Genomic DNA, 13,009 nt, shown 5'->3' on the forward strand with positions numbered 1-13,009 from the left:
AAAAAAAAAAAAAAAGGTGGTGTAACATCAGATGGCAGTATTTCATTCAAAAAGAAACGGTTATCATCAGTACTCTTCAGAGCCATTTCAAATTCTTGAAGAAAAAAAATCCTTTCACATGAGTCTCTGTGCTATTTTCACTGCATGCACTTTGAGCACGGAACAAGGATCCCTCTCTATTTAAGTGGCATGCAGCTCCTACATAGATGGTTATCCTGTGCTGGTAATGATAGGTTAAGGTCTGGCTCCAAGCCCTCTCTTTTGTTATCACTTTTAAAGTGTTCCTATCTCTATTCAGAACCAGACTCTGTTTAAATAAAGTTCAAGTTGACCTTCCACTAAAAATAGGATACTGTTCAACTCGTTAAAAAAAAAACAGCCAACAAAAAAATTCCATAATAAGCTAATAAAAGTTTATTAAACTTTATTTTTGTTAAATGCAATCCCCTCGTTTCTCCTTTTTGTTATTTGCTGAGGGTTATCTATTGCAACATTATACTACACTGTTTTGCTTAACAAATGTCTCTTACTCAGTTGCAATGAGGTAAAACAAAGTTTTTCTCTTCTCTTTGTAGACCTGCTACTCTTGCCAACAGATGTTGTTGTTCCACACCCATGCATTACCCCAGGATGCTTCACCATCACGTACCATTTTATGTAACTATTTTCAAATTGATATAAAGGTTTGTTGTTGGGGTTTTTTTTGTCCAGAGATGTAAACAGTGCAATTCTTCTACCCTGTTGTCTACAGACACGCATAAAACAACCTCAAAACCAAAAGGAGCACACGTGATTGAAATTTCTTAAGTATATATTAACTTTGAGATATGCACAAAAATAAAAGAGAAATGCTTCTCCGAAATAGCTTCATTTTGGATGTTGGCAAGCAGCCAGTTAGCTAGCACCTACAAAAGCATGATCTATAAAACAGGTGACAGAAAAATATTATTTAAGCAAAACCATAATCCCACTGCGCTATGCCTGTAGACATGGACAAACCTCTGACACACAGAAATTCTTCCAATGGGGTTCCTGGTGCTGCGCGGCACCCTCTTTCCTCCGTCAACTCCGACAACCAGTTTCAAATCAAAACACGGCTCCGAAGAGAAGCTCTACTTAGTTCATACATCATTTCAGGTGAAACAGCTTCAGAAATGAAGACTAAAGACATTCCTGCCCATTTTGACCTCCCCTCTCATTCCAAGTCAAAAAGAATTTGGTTAAAGAGAAACCATTTAAAATAAAACAAAACACAACCAAACTTTGTTCCAAGGCGGATTAGTTTTCTAACATCAACCAGCTCTTTAGAAATAGGAGACAACAGCAACAATTCATTATGCATTTTTTCTAAATATCTGTCGCCAGGCCTAATTCCTTGTCGTTGGATGTCTTTTGGGCTTCACTAGCTCTGAACATAGCTCTTGTCTTTGGTAAGAGGAATCCAAATGGATTTTACATATGGAAGATTGTTTTACTGTACATAAAGGTTTTAAAATATGCCAAGAGTTATACTGAACATAACAGCCCTTTGTTACCCCTCACTTACAAACAAGTGCCTTTTATATCTTAAAATAAAAAATAATTGTATAAAATTGCCTTGTAGATTAATTTAGTATTTTCAACACTGAGGTGATAAATGTACATTTGTATAAGCCTTCATTGCATTAGATGCAAAATCCAGTAAAGTACTAGGAGGTAAATTAAACTTTTAACACAACAGCATCCATGCAACGTTTTGTCCTTCCTTTTCCAATATTCCAATATGGGGTTTTTTCATATTTCAGAAATACACAAACACATTGCACAACTTTGGCCACTGGCTTCAAGTGACAAGACCATGATGATTTAAAATATTCAGAACATTTTAAAAAATCATGTTTCAAAGATCTTTTGCTAGAAAGTTAGTTAAGAAAACCAGCTTTTTTAACTCAAACTGTTGAGGCAGTTATTTCATTAAGCAACTATAGTTCCAGTCACAGCCTCGTGTACTTTCACCAAGTGGAAAATTCCCTTAATCCCTCTGCAGTCTTACCTTTTGAATCAAGAATCTAACAAGAGAGCCTAGAAGCAGCTCTGTGAAGAACTCCTCTCGACGCAGCTTGGTTCCAGAGGCACTGACAACGAGACAGCAAATGGTTGCCTGTCATTCCTAGTCTATGAGAAACAAAATAGGAGGGGAAGGGAGTCAAAATGGGGAGGGCAGTGCCCAGCTGGGACCTCCTCTTAAACTGTGAGTTCCCGACTTCACTGACAACTTGCTACTGAAAATAGCACTTACAGAGACCTCAAACTATCTTTCAGAATTTTCACCAGGAATATTTTTCTTAAGTAGGAAATGTAGGCTATAAAGGTGAGAATAGCCAAAGGTCAAAAAAAATGATTAGAATATTCACGAAGATCACAACGTTCTCAGAAAATTCAGCAAAAGCACCTTCCCACTGTGCTTCTCCACTGGCAGCCTACCAGTGACGGAAAGCATCAACAATATAGGCCTCTAAAAATCAAACTTTTAACCATGACTGTTGATACTGTATATCCTGAATTTCTGAACAAGCAAAATGCTAACAGCAGACGTGTAACTAGCAGAACTTCTAATATTGTATAATAACGTGTATGTAGAAGCTTAGTCTGAAACAAAGAGGACATTGAGCTGGAAGCTCCATGGTAAATTGACTTTAAAGGATAATCAAAGTTGCATCTGTTCTGTTAGTGAGCTTTAGCTTTCCTACATTCAAGATCTTATAATTCACAATACACAAAGTATTTGATTTTACACATATAAAGAATTGCAAAGGTTTATTGCTACAATCTAATACTGAGGCTCAATAGGAATTAGAGCGGTCATTTACCCAGGATAATTGCAGCCTCTCGATACTATACATAGATTTTATGTTTAGGTACAAATGTGTGTTTCAGGGTTAAGCCAACCCCCGATCAAAATGAAGATTTTCTGATGAAGGGATTTTTTCATAATTGCCCGCTATCTCATTTAAACCTTCTTATAAAGCATCTGCTAATACATTTATTAACACTAAAGGCACCCACTGGTTTTATCCAATATCATAATTCCTCTGTGTAACGACAATGACAAATGTAGCCTGTAAAACTCTGCAAAATCACGGTTTTAAATTACAACTATTAAATCGACTCTGTATATATTATTTTTACGGGGAAAAAATCTATCAAACTGGAAAAATATGATTAAATTAAAAAAAAAAAAAAAAAGAAAAGTCAGTATTTTAAGATTTGAGTCATACAAAAGGGAAAAACTCTTTGAAGTAAATCAGGGTCTCCTACATAGGGATTTGAGCTTAGAACAGAGACAAAAGTCAAGTAATACAGGATGGGAGCCAGAAGCATGTTTTATTTTCATACAGGTGGTAAATGTTACTCTAGTTATGGTGTTGCAGATGCGTCGTGAGAGCCAGGTCCAATTAATAATCCCACTGTGAGGGTATTTTTGGCACATAGAGCTGCATTTTCATGTGGTCTTTAGCATACTCTGATTTTGAAAGCATATCCACTTACCTTGTTTCTGTTTTCATTAAAATGTAGTAAATGTGTGTATAAAACAGCTGCAAGCAGAAACATGGAATATGCTTTTTGTATAAAACCCAATAAATCTGTTAAAAACACATTAAGGAAAAAGGCTCCAATCCAGTTGTACCCTGCACACATGCCTAAATTTAGCAGGATTATTTACTTAAGAATGCAAATAAGCATTGGGCTGCACTGACACCTACAACAACGTTCAGTGATATAATCTGATAATCTTGTAACACTGAACCTATAATTTCATTAAAATTTACGTAGAACTAAGAGCATCTTTCTAAAAAGGATCCCTTACTGAACATATGAGAGGACTAAAGGGAGAAGCAGACTCTATCGCCTGTTAACTTTAAGAGTCACATTTGAAGAGTTGGACGAAAGCTTCAACACAAAATCATGTGCCTCTTTTAGTGCATGCGTGGATGTTCGGACGGGTAAAGTAATATTTAGCTGCACGAGCAGGATCTGCAAACAGTACATGTTTATTCACATGCGTCTGCTGACAGATGTCATACTTCCCCCTTTTAAAATGTTGCTTTAACGAAGTTGATCAAGCATCTGTGAGCAAAGCCAGACAGATGCACAGGGAACATAACCATCAGGAATTTTTTGTTGTTTTTCTAGATAATGTCAATAAAAAACACCTTGTGATACCAGCTGATTCCGTGGAAGCTGCCCGGCAGCTATTCTATAGCACCAAGCTTTGCCATCGCTGACAAACCGACAAACAAGGAAGAGTTCCACAAGTTCATCACCAGGGACTTGAACCATGTGGGTCCTCCAGTTCCTGGCATCCTCTAGTTGCAGTTCAGTCCCAGAATAAATTCCATGTTCATTAAAATTACAGCTATCCATAGCAGAAAAAGAAAAGAACATCTATGCCATGAGAACCTTTCCCCATTTCAGGACAGAGAAGGTGTCTCAGAGACCGTATTGGTACTCACTGTTCATATCTGGGGGAGACCAGAAGAGAGGAAGCCAGAGCAGGGCTCTGGCTTTAAACAGCAAAGGTGCTAAAAGTTCCTAAAAATGCTGCCAACCCCCAACCAGTAATTAATGTCCTAATCTCAATAAAGGAAAGGGATTCCATTTTTTCCATTATCCAGATAAACATCTGCAATATCCATTAAATTGCCTTTTGGTTTAAGATAGCAGCATTCCACTCAATGTTTCTAATGCTAATGCCTGAACACTGGATCAGATTGTGTCAAGTCTTAAGCAGGTTGGTTGACTGAAAAGTTCTCTTGCATTTTATCATGCCAGAAACAGCCTTTCAGCCCTTAGCAAGAGATCTTGATGCCGTAAATGTGGAGTCAAGCAAATAAAGCAAAGTGGGTAAAATACTTCACAAGCTAGCAACCCCTTAAGACAGAATTTTAGTAGACTTCTTGTCAGAATGTTTTCAACCAAACAGAAGAAAAGCGGAGCAGCATTGTACCGGCCCCAGCAAAGACCCAGGAGCCACAAAACAAGGCAGCACAACCCCGGGGAAGGGACTGACTGTGTTTGACAACAAACGGTGAAGAGAAGCTAAACTAGGAAAGGAAGCAGGAGACATACCCATGTCCTGAAAGAATCACCTAGGGGTTTTTTACACGAATCGTGCCAGAAATCATAGTGTGATGAAATGCAAACTCCTTGAAACTTGACAACTCTACTGACTACTTCCTTCAGGAGAATTGTCATAGAGCGTGCAGAAAACATCACACTAAATTAGTATCTGTTTCCCAGGCAAGTTCGTTTGGTGTAGTGGTTATAATTACAAGTGAGGAATACTAGCTTTTCATTTGATTTAGTATTCATATCTAATAATAGTCTCCAAATGTCTTAATGGAACTAGCGACAAAAACTTGGGGAAAAGCTAAACAAATCACCCTCCCCCAGATGATCCTAAATTATTATATGGAAAAAAAAAAAAAAAAAAAAAAAAAAGCACACCAGAAATAACATGCATTTAACATCAGTCTTACACCAGGAATATATCTATTATATATAAGATAGATGGAAACAGCAAATGATCCCTAAAGGGCTTTTCAGTGCTATCAGAGAAGCCATAAGAACTCCTGAAGTTTAGAGTAAATAAGATAATGTTTTAATGCAGAAGAATACTGTTAAAAACTGATTCTATATTTAAGAATTTGAATGTGGACTAAGAGTAAAGGTGTACAGAGTAAAGGACTAAGAGTAAAGGACTAAGAGTAAAGCGTGAACAAAGTGCTCTACGGGGGAGTTTATGAAACAACAGGCTATAGGGGCAGGCTATAACGTGATTACATAGCAGCTCACAAATGAAGCCACTTCTGATTCTGTACCTGACACTGGTCCCCAAATCCATTCTTAGGCACACAGGATAGAAAGGCTTAGCCATATAAGATTTTCTGAAGTAAATTCTTATTTTTATTCACTGTATGGTTTAGGCATTCAGCTTTGTTAAACGATTTACAGAGGCAATAGATAGTATGAGAGAAATACATTTCAGTACGCAGCATTGCTTTTGCTATTGTTACTCCTTAGTCTCTTCAGTAAGAAAACACGAACTGATGGGATCTAGTGGTGCCAGCATTATCTGTGGCAGTACACAGTTTGCGTGGAGTTTATGAATTCATTCACATTCTTCAAGGGAGATGTAAAATTTACTCTTGAATATTCTACGTTGCATATAAACACAAAGTTGCTGTCCCACTGGCATTGCTGTGTTTCCTGTTAACTTAGAATCTCATCAAATTTTTCTGTTGCAAGTGTCACACACATAACAGATTAATAGATTTCTAACAGGAATAAATGTTGAAACTATTGCATTTTTTTAAAGCTGATCGAGATTGATTATCCATTGGGAAATTTTCTCTGTTATCCTGTTTCTTTTTGACCAGTTAAATCTTCACTGAGATATGCTAAAGCTTTTTTAGTGTTAGCTTCACACTTACTACTGCCATGAAGAAAAAAATCTAAGTGCTAATGTTTTTGTTTAGCTTGCATCTCCAAAGCAAGCACATTATATTTACATCTTCAGTTTATGAAAACTTTCTAAATACCACAACCCTTCATGAAGGCTGTCAGCTGCCATTTTTATTCCCATTTAAGAACAGGTGCCATAGGTTCAAAAATTCTAAAATTATGGAACAACACATTCATAAAGCAATGTTATACACGTGAATTATGATAATGAACTCATCCTTTGACAATATCATTGCACGCAAATTAACCTCATACGCATAAACATTGCTAACTTTAGCCTATGACATACCACATGCTTTAGTTAGGCTTTTAGTCTCGGATCTAGTCATCTTCAGGGCTGCTCAATGGCTACTGGAAAGTATTTCTGAGGAACTGCTCATACCATTCTGAAACAGGTGAGCTTCCCTGCCCACCCAGGACAAGGATCTCCCCCGTGATGTCTGAAAGGATGACCCGAGTGTCTGGCTGAGGCATCCACAAGCCAAGTGCCTACCTGCACGCTGGCGGAGCTCCATCCTACTCCCACTGCCCGAGACCAGTGGTCATTTGACCTCCCTCCCCCTACACTGCCTCTCTTAAACGTAGCCAAACATCTCCTACTTTAAGGTCTTTACAACAGAGTTGTGTACCGTAGGTAGCATGCTGCTTTATTAATTAAACACCTGTACACGCAGTTGGCTCTCCAGCTCCTGGCAACGGAGCTTATCACATTTCAGGAATTTCAGAGTTTTACATCAGGCTTGTATCTCGAGGTTTTAATGACTTTTTCAGATACTGCTGACTCTCCCTATCTCAGTGTCTAGGACCTAACACCGCAATGCTATTTTAGTTGAGGTTTTCTTTAGAATATTTTTAGGGATTTGTGTTGGGAGTCTTCTGTCTTGGGTACACAATAGCTTCATTCATAGTGAAGCGCTAGAATTCAAATAGCACTCTGCAAATGATACCATTCTCTCCTAACCCCTTTCTGATCGCTACTCATCTTCAAAGATTATTATATGAAAGTGTTTAAACCTGCTCCTTCCTCCTGCGGTACCTGCAACAAGTCCCATTTGCTCTTTTACTTGCAGCTTGCACAAAGAACACTGGAGGTCACTCTAGCATAGCTCAAGTAACAATTTTCTTCAGCGAGACAAGAGTTTTTCAAGATTCAGTTGAATGTAGGAAAAAAATAAAAATGTTTCTTCTTAGTCCTGCTAGGAAATAAAGGCTCCTAAATTCAAAATATAAAAGTTAGACATTTCAAATTGTCTGTTTCCAGGTTTCAGTGGCTCAGGATACTGCATGTACGTTTTAGATGTCTCTTTACTAGTCTGTGTTCATCGCAACCTGGCAAAAGCCTGAGATGGCCAGGCTGTAGGGTTCCACCTTCCCAGGAAGGCCTGACAGAGAACATGGAACTCAAGCGTTCCCTCAAGCTCCAGCTCCAAACCCTCAGACCTCAGTGGTCTTCGAAATGCATTGGCTGTTCTTGCATGGCTGTCACCGCCCAAGGGCTTCCAGGTGGTCTGTGTGTCCCTGTGTCACTGCCCAAACCTGTGCTCTAGTACACAGGGCGCCAAAGGACACGGTCTTACCATTCCTGAGCCCAGACCGATAACCTTCATTTGGGCATCAAATAACTTTGGTTTAAAGAAGCATCTGGGATTTGCTAGAAGGTAGCAGGGGCACCTCCACCGGAGTATAGTCTGAGCTCTGTATTCAGTCAATGTCTATAATCACCCCTCTCTTTCCTCCAAGAAAATAAGTTCTTTTGCTAGCGAGACCACACTGTAATTTATTCTTTGCTGTGTCTTGTTTGGGTTTTCTGCATTTTGCATGGCTTCAGAATATAATTGTCTTTCCGGCATAATTTCCAGTAGATTTAAAACACATGTCTTGACAAAGAGATCAAACAGAAACTGCAAAACATAACTTAGTATTGACGCCAATTAACTTCATTCCTGAGACACAGGAATTTTGCTATTATATTTGGGGCTATTAAAACAGAAGTGAAATAGCATGAGACCTCCAGTGATGTGAATATTTGCATAGGACAGACATTAATGACACCATTCACATTGATCTTGCTTACTATCAAACCAATGTAAAATAATAATGAACACACCTGTTCTTCATTTTCTCTTGAACACGTTCCTTATTCAGCTCTCTGTAGATAAGTAACAATTTCCATATTTTCTCAGCTTACAGACGGATCATCCTCCTTAAAAAAAAAATAAAATTTAAAAAAAAAAAAAGTGCTATCAAAAATTCTTAATAAAGAATTGTTTTGAACACTTCAGTCAAGAAAAATAGTATTTTTAAAAGACTCCTTCCACAAAAGACAGGAAAACGTTGTCTCGAATTCTCAGAAACCACTGTACCAAGTACTCAGTACTAAGTACTACTTCAGTAGAATTAAATGCAAGAATTGTTTCTGTAGTCTAAAACCAGAACCATTTTGATTTAGTCTTTAAGAACATTTTGAATGTGTGACTCCCAGTAATATAATGGACTCCTTTTTTTTTTATGTTTCTTCAATGACAATAACAGAACAAGGCATCTGTAAAAGCAGGGAATTTCCCCCTAACAAACTGTCCTTAATAAATGGGCAAAATTCAAAACATGGAGCACTTAAAAGTCTTCTGTTAATATTTTCTGTGTAAAATGACTTTCAGCAAACAACATAAAAGACCCGGGTGGTAACGTCATTTTTTGCGTGGATCTCCAGGTTATTAAACAACCTTAAGTGGCAAAAGGCTTTCATTCATGAGCAGAATAAATGTCTAAGTTACCACCCTTTACTCATCCTGGAAATGTCATCCATTCAGAAGGTGAAGGTGTTGGATAATCATCCAGGATTTATAAATACCCAACCGCAGTCCTATCCATCATGCGTGTGCTGTGAGGCGAATGCATGTAAGAAGCACACGAAGACACAAAGCACATACGCATAAATTTCTGTCCAAGGGTGTGAGGGGGAAGCCAGCCAGAAAACAACCGCTGTGCTTCAATCCCTTCAGGAGCAGTTAGAACAAACACCCTTACTTGAAGGGCTATTACCAAATGTGAACTTTGATGTGTGGTTATAAATTGGGTTCCTTTGGCTTTGAATAGCAAAGACATTCTTGCATTTCATAAGATCTTCCTAAAACAAACTACTAGTACAGATTTCATATAGTCTGTTTTCTGTAAAGAAAAGAAACCTGCGGCAGAACCATTAGTGTAGAAGTAAACAGCTCTGCTCCTTGTCCTCAAATCAATTTAAAAGAAACAAAAAAAAACAAAAAAAAACCCAACACATACAAAAAAACCCATTTGTATTAAAAGCCCCAACAAGTCTTTTCTGGCATTAACACCTCGAGAAATCCTGTGAACATGATCTCTGATTGTCTCCACTTCTATGTCTGTACTTCAGGAAGCTCCCCTCGGCTACACTGAGGTATACTGAAGGCACTTTTCCTTACCCTGCTCTTCACACATTTGCTATTTATATAATCATAAAATTCATAACCATTTGGCATAATCATGCGGTTTGTCTTCATGTATACGGAACCAGGTACACTATGGGATAAAGACAGCATTTCACTGGGCATAATGCAATTTATGGGACTCTTACCCCGACACACAAAACCACATGGACATCAGCAGAACTTGGGGTATAAGCTCGTTAAACAAATTTAAACAAAGATTATTACGATGTTAAACCACTGAGTTGAGTAGGGGGATATAAAGCAGGATAACAACCATTTTATACGTTGATTTTTTTTAAATATTCCTCATCTAAACCACAGCAAATAGCACAAGCATAAACTAAGTGAAGTTTGATTTTTTTTTTTTTAATATATATCCACAATATCAAAAAAAAACATATAGGAGAGAAAGATCTATACGGATAATATGATCAGGAACATTGAACCCTATGCACTTAAGTGCAAGGAAAAAACTCTTTAACATGTAGTATCAAATTTACCATATCGATCCAGCCTTTTCCTGTCCAGAGTGGGGATTAAAGAGGGATTGTTACCACAACAGGCCTCTTGCAGCGAAGGGACCATCTCTGTCTCTACAGGTGGTCCATAAATACTGCTACTACCACTTCACATTGAAATTACTGAGAGATCCTACACTGGGTTTGATAACACAGAGCTGAGCAGTCACGGCTGAGAGTGACCGCAGATCACCCCAAACTCCCCGTCGCTAAGGAGCAACTGAAGAGGATTCAAAACCTTTCCAGAAGTTGTATTTCTTTAAACAGTAAAGAGAATTTAATAAAATTTGAAGCGCAACAAAATAATTGGGTCTTTTTAAAATCATAGAAACACCCTGTGCTTTCTAATTCTCCCTTTTCTCTACATTCCCCAAAGTCAGGATCCAGAGAAAACTCCTAGAAGACAAATTTCATACGCCTGCTTTAGGATCTTTATTATCCAGCAATATTTTTGGCACTGAATAAAGTGCAAGGATTATCGAGTGCTTCTTCAAGGGTAACTCATAGAAACAAAACTGGGGGCGTGAAGCACAATCATCGTCACTCCAGCTATTTAAATTAAATAATTAATTAATTAACAAAAGTTGTGACTAAAGGAGGGAAAATAGGGTAAAATTCCTAGTGCAAACGTGCTCTGTAAAAAGAATGGAAAGGACAAATATTATTTTTGTCAGGTTAGATTTAATTTCCGTTGTAGTAGTGGACTTAACTACTGCTTTAACAACTAACTATTGCTGGCGTTGAAAAACCAAACCTACAGCGACTGAAATGACGCGTAGAAGTGATATGGGAGACAACTTTTGTAATAGGAGACAGAATTAGTAAAAACGGGGGGAAAAAAAAGGTAACAGCACTGTAAAAATGAACGTGCTGCCCGGCGGCTGTTGTATCTCTGTAGTAGTTACTCCCATCACGCTGCCCGGCGGCTGTTGTATCTCTGTAGTAGTTACTCTGACTGCGCTGCCCGGCAGCTGTTGTATCTCTGTAGTAGTTACTCCCATCGCGCTGCCCGGCGGCTGTTGTATCTCTGTAGTAGTTACTCTGACTGCGGTGCCTGGCAGCTGTTGTATCTCTGCAGTAGTTACTCCCATCGCGCTGCCCGGCAGCTGTTGTATCTCTGTAGTAGTTACTCCCATCACGCTGCCTGGCAGCTGTTGTATCTCTGCAGTAGTTACTCCCATCGCGCTGCCCGGCGGCTGTTGTATCTCTGTAGTAGTTACTCCGGCCGCGCTGCCCGGCAGCTGTTGTATCTCTGTAGTAGTTACTCTGACTGCGGTGCCTGGCAGCTGTTGTATCTCTGCAGTAGTTACTCCCATCGCGCTGCCCGGCGGCTGTTGTATCTCTGCAGTAGTTACTCCCATCGCGCTGCCCGGCGGCTGTTGTATCTCTGTAGTAGTTACTCCGGCCGCGCTGCCCGCCGGCGGCGCCCATTGGCCCACGCGGGGCTGGGGGCGGAACTTCCGGCGGCGCCGCGATGACTAAGGGCGCGGCGCGGCCCTGCCCGTACCAGCAGCAGCGATGGCCGAGTGGTTAAGGCGTTGGACTTGAAATCCAATGGGGTCTCCCCGCGCAGGTTCGAACCCTGCTCGCTGCGGCCCGGTGGGGGTTAATTTTATTTTTTTTTTTTTCCCTCCTCCCGTTTAGTTTCGCTCCTCACGTCTTCTCTCACGCTTAAAGCGCGCCCCTTGCAGCAGAGAAGGGGATTGTGGAGTGTTTATCGCATTACAACACTGTAGGTCGCGCCCACACACGCCTCCCCTGGTTCTGTCAAGAAATAAAAGTAACAGCAGGGCAGCGACGGGCGCCGCCGTGTTTCAGCGTTTCATCTAAAGCGCTGGGAGGTGGGAGAAGGGCGCGTGGGGATCAGTGCCGTTTCACGCCCACCCTCAGGTGCTCCGTGGGCAGGGCAGGCACTGTCCGAGCGCCAAACTCAGGATTAACCCAACGCGTCACGCACAGAGCGGCTCCCGACTTGCCCGGAGGGCTGCTGGCCTGCCCCCCGCGTCCTAAAGCGAATAGAAAATAAATGAAATCCTTGTCGGCAGCAGGCTATTCCACACGGAATGCATTTGCTCAGTCAAAACTTCCCTTCCATGAAGGTCCGGTTACTCCTAAAGCTCCAGTGAGGAGGCCCCAAGTCACCCTTCCCTGCCCTTCATGGCCTGCTGCACAGGGATGAAGCGCACACGCACGATCTGGCAATGAGGGGGAAAAAAAACAAAACAAAACAAAACAAAACAAAAAAAAAACCAAACACCAGAGAAGTTATTTATGCAACTAATAACGCAAGACGTAAGAACAAGGCACTTCCCCATCATACGAACACACCACCCACCCCCTCTTTCTGACTGGCTCAGAGTGACCTTCACCGCTCGGATGGGTCAGTCCTCTCCCTTGTGTGACCCCAGCGCTTGGGGAAGAGCCGGAAAATTCGTAGTCAGGTAAGAGAAGGCTGGAAATAAGAAAAAGGCCATTTTCGCAGAGGCCAAAATAGGTTGGAGTAGGAACAACCTCTTCTCTTTCTTACCTCTCCTA

General features: G+C 40.3%; 1 non-coding gene across 1 annotated transcript; it reads left to right on the forward strand.

The window, feature by feature from the left end:
- The first annotated feature begins 11,986 nt into the window (after positions 1-11,986).
- On the forward strand, positions 11,987-12,068 carry TRNAS-UGA. The gene has a single exon. It is a non-coding gene; the product is annotated as a tRNA-Ser (tRNA).
- Positions 12,069-13,009: the final 941 nt, after the last annotated feature.

Source organism: Athene cunicularia (assembly GCF_003259725.1).
Source record: "Athene cunicularia isolate RWA chromosome 6 unlocalized genomic scaffold, athCun1 chr6_part2, whole genome shotgun sequence".
NCBI lineage: Eukaryota > Metazoa > Chordata > Aves > Strigiformes > Strigidae > Athene > Athene cunicularia.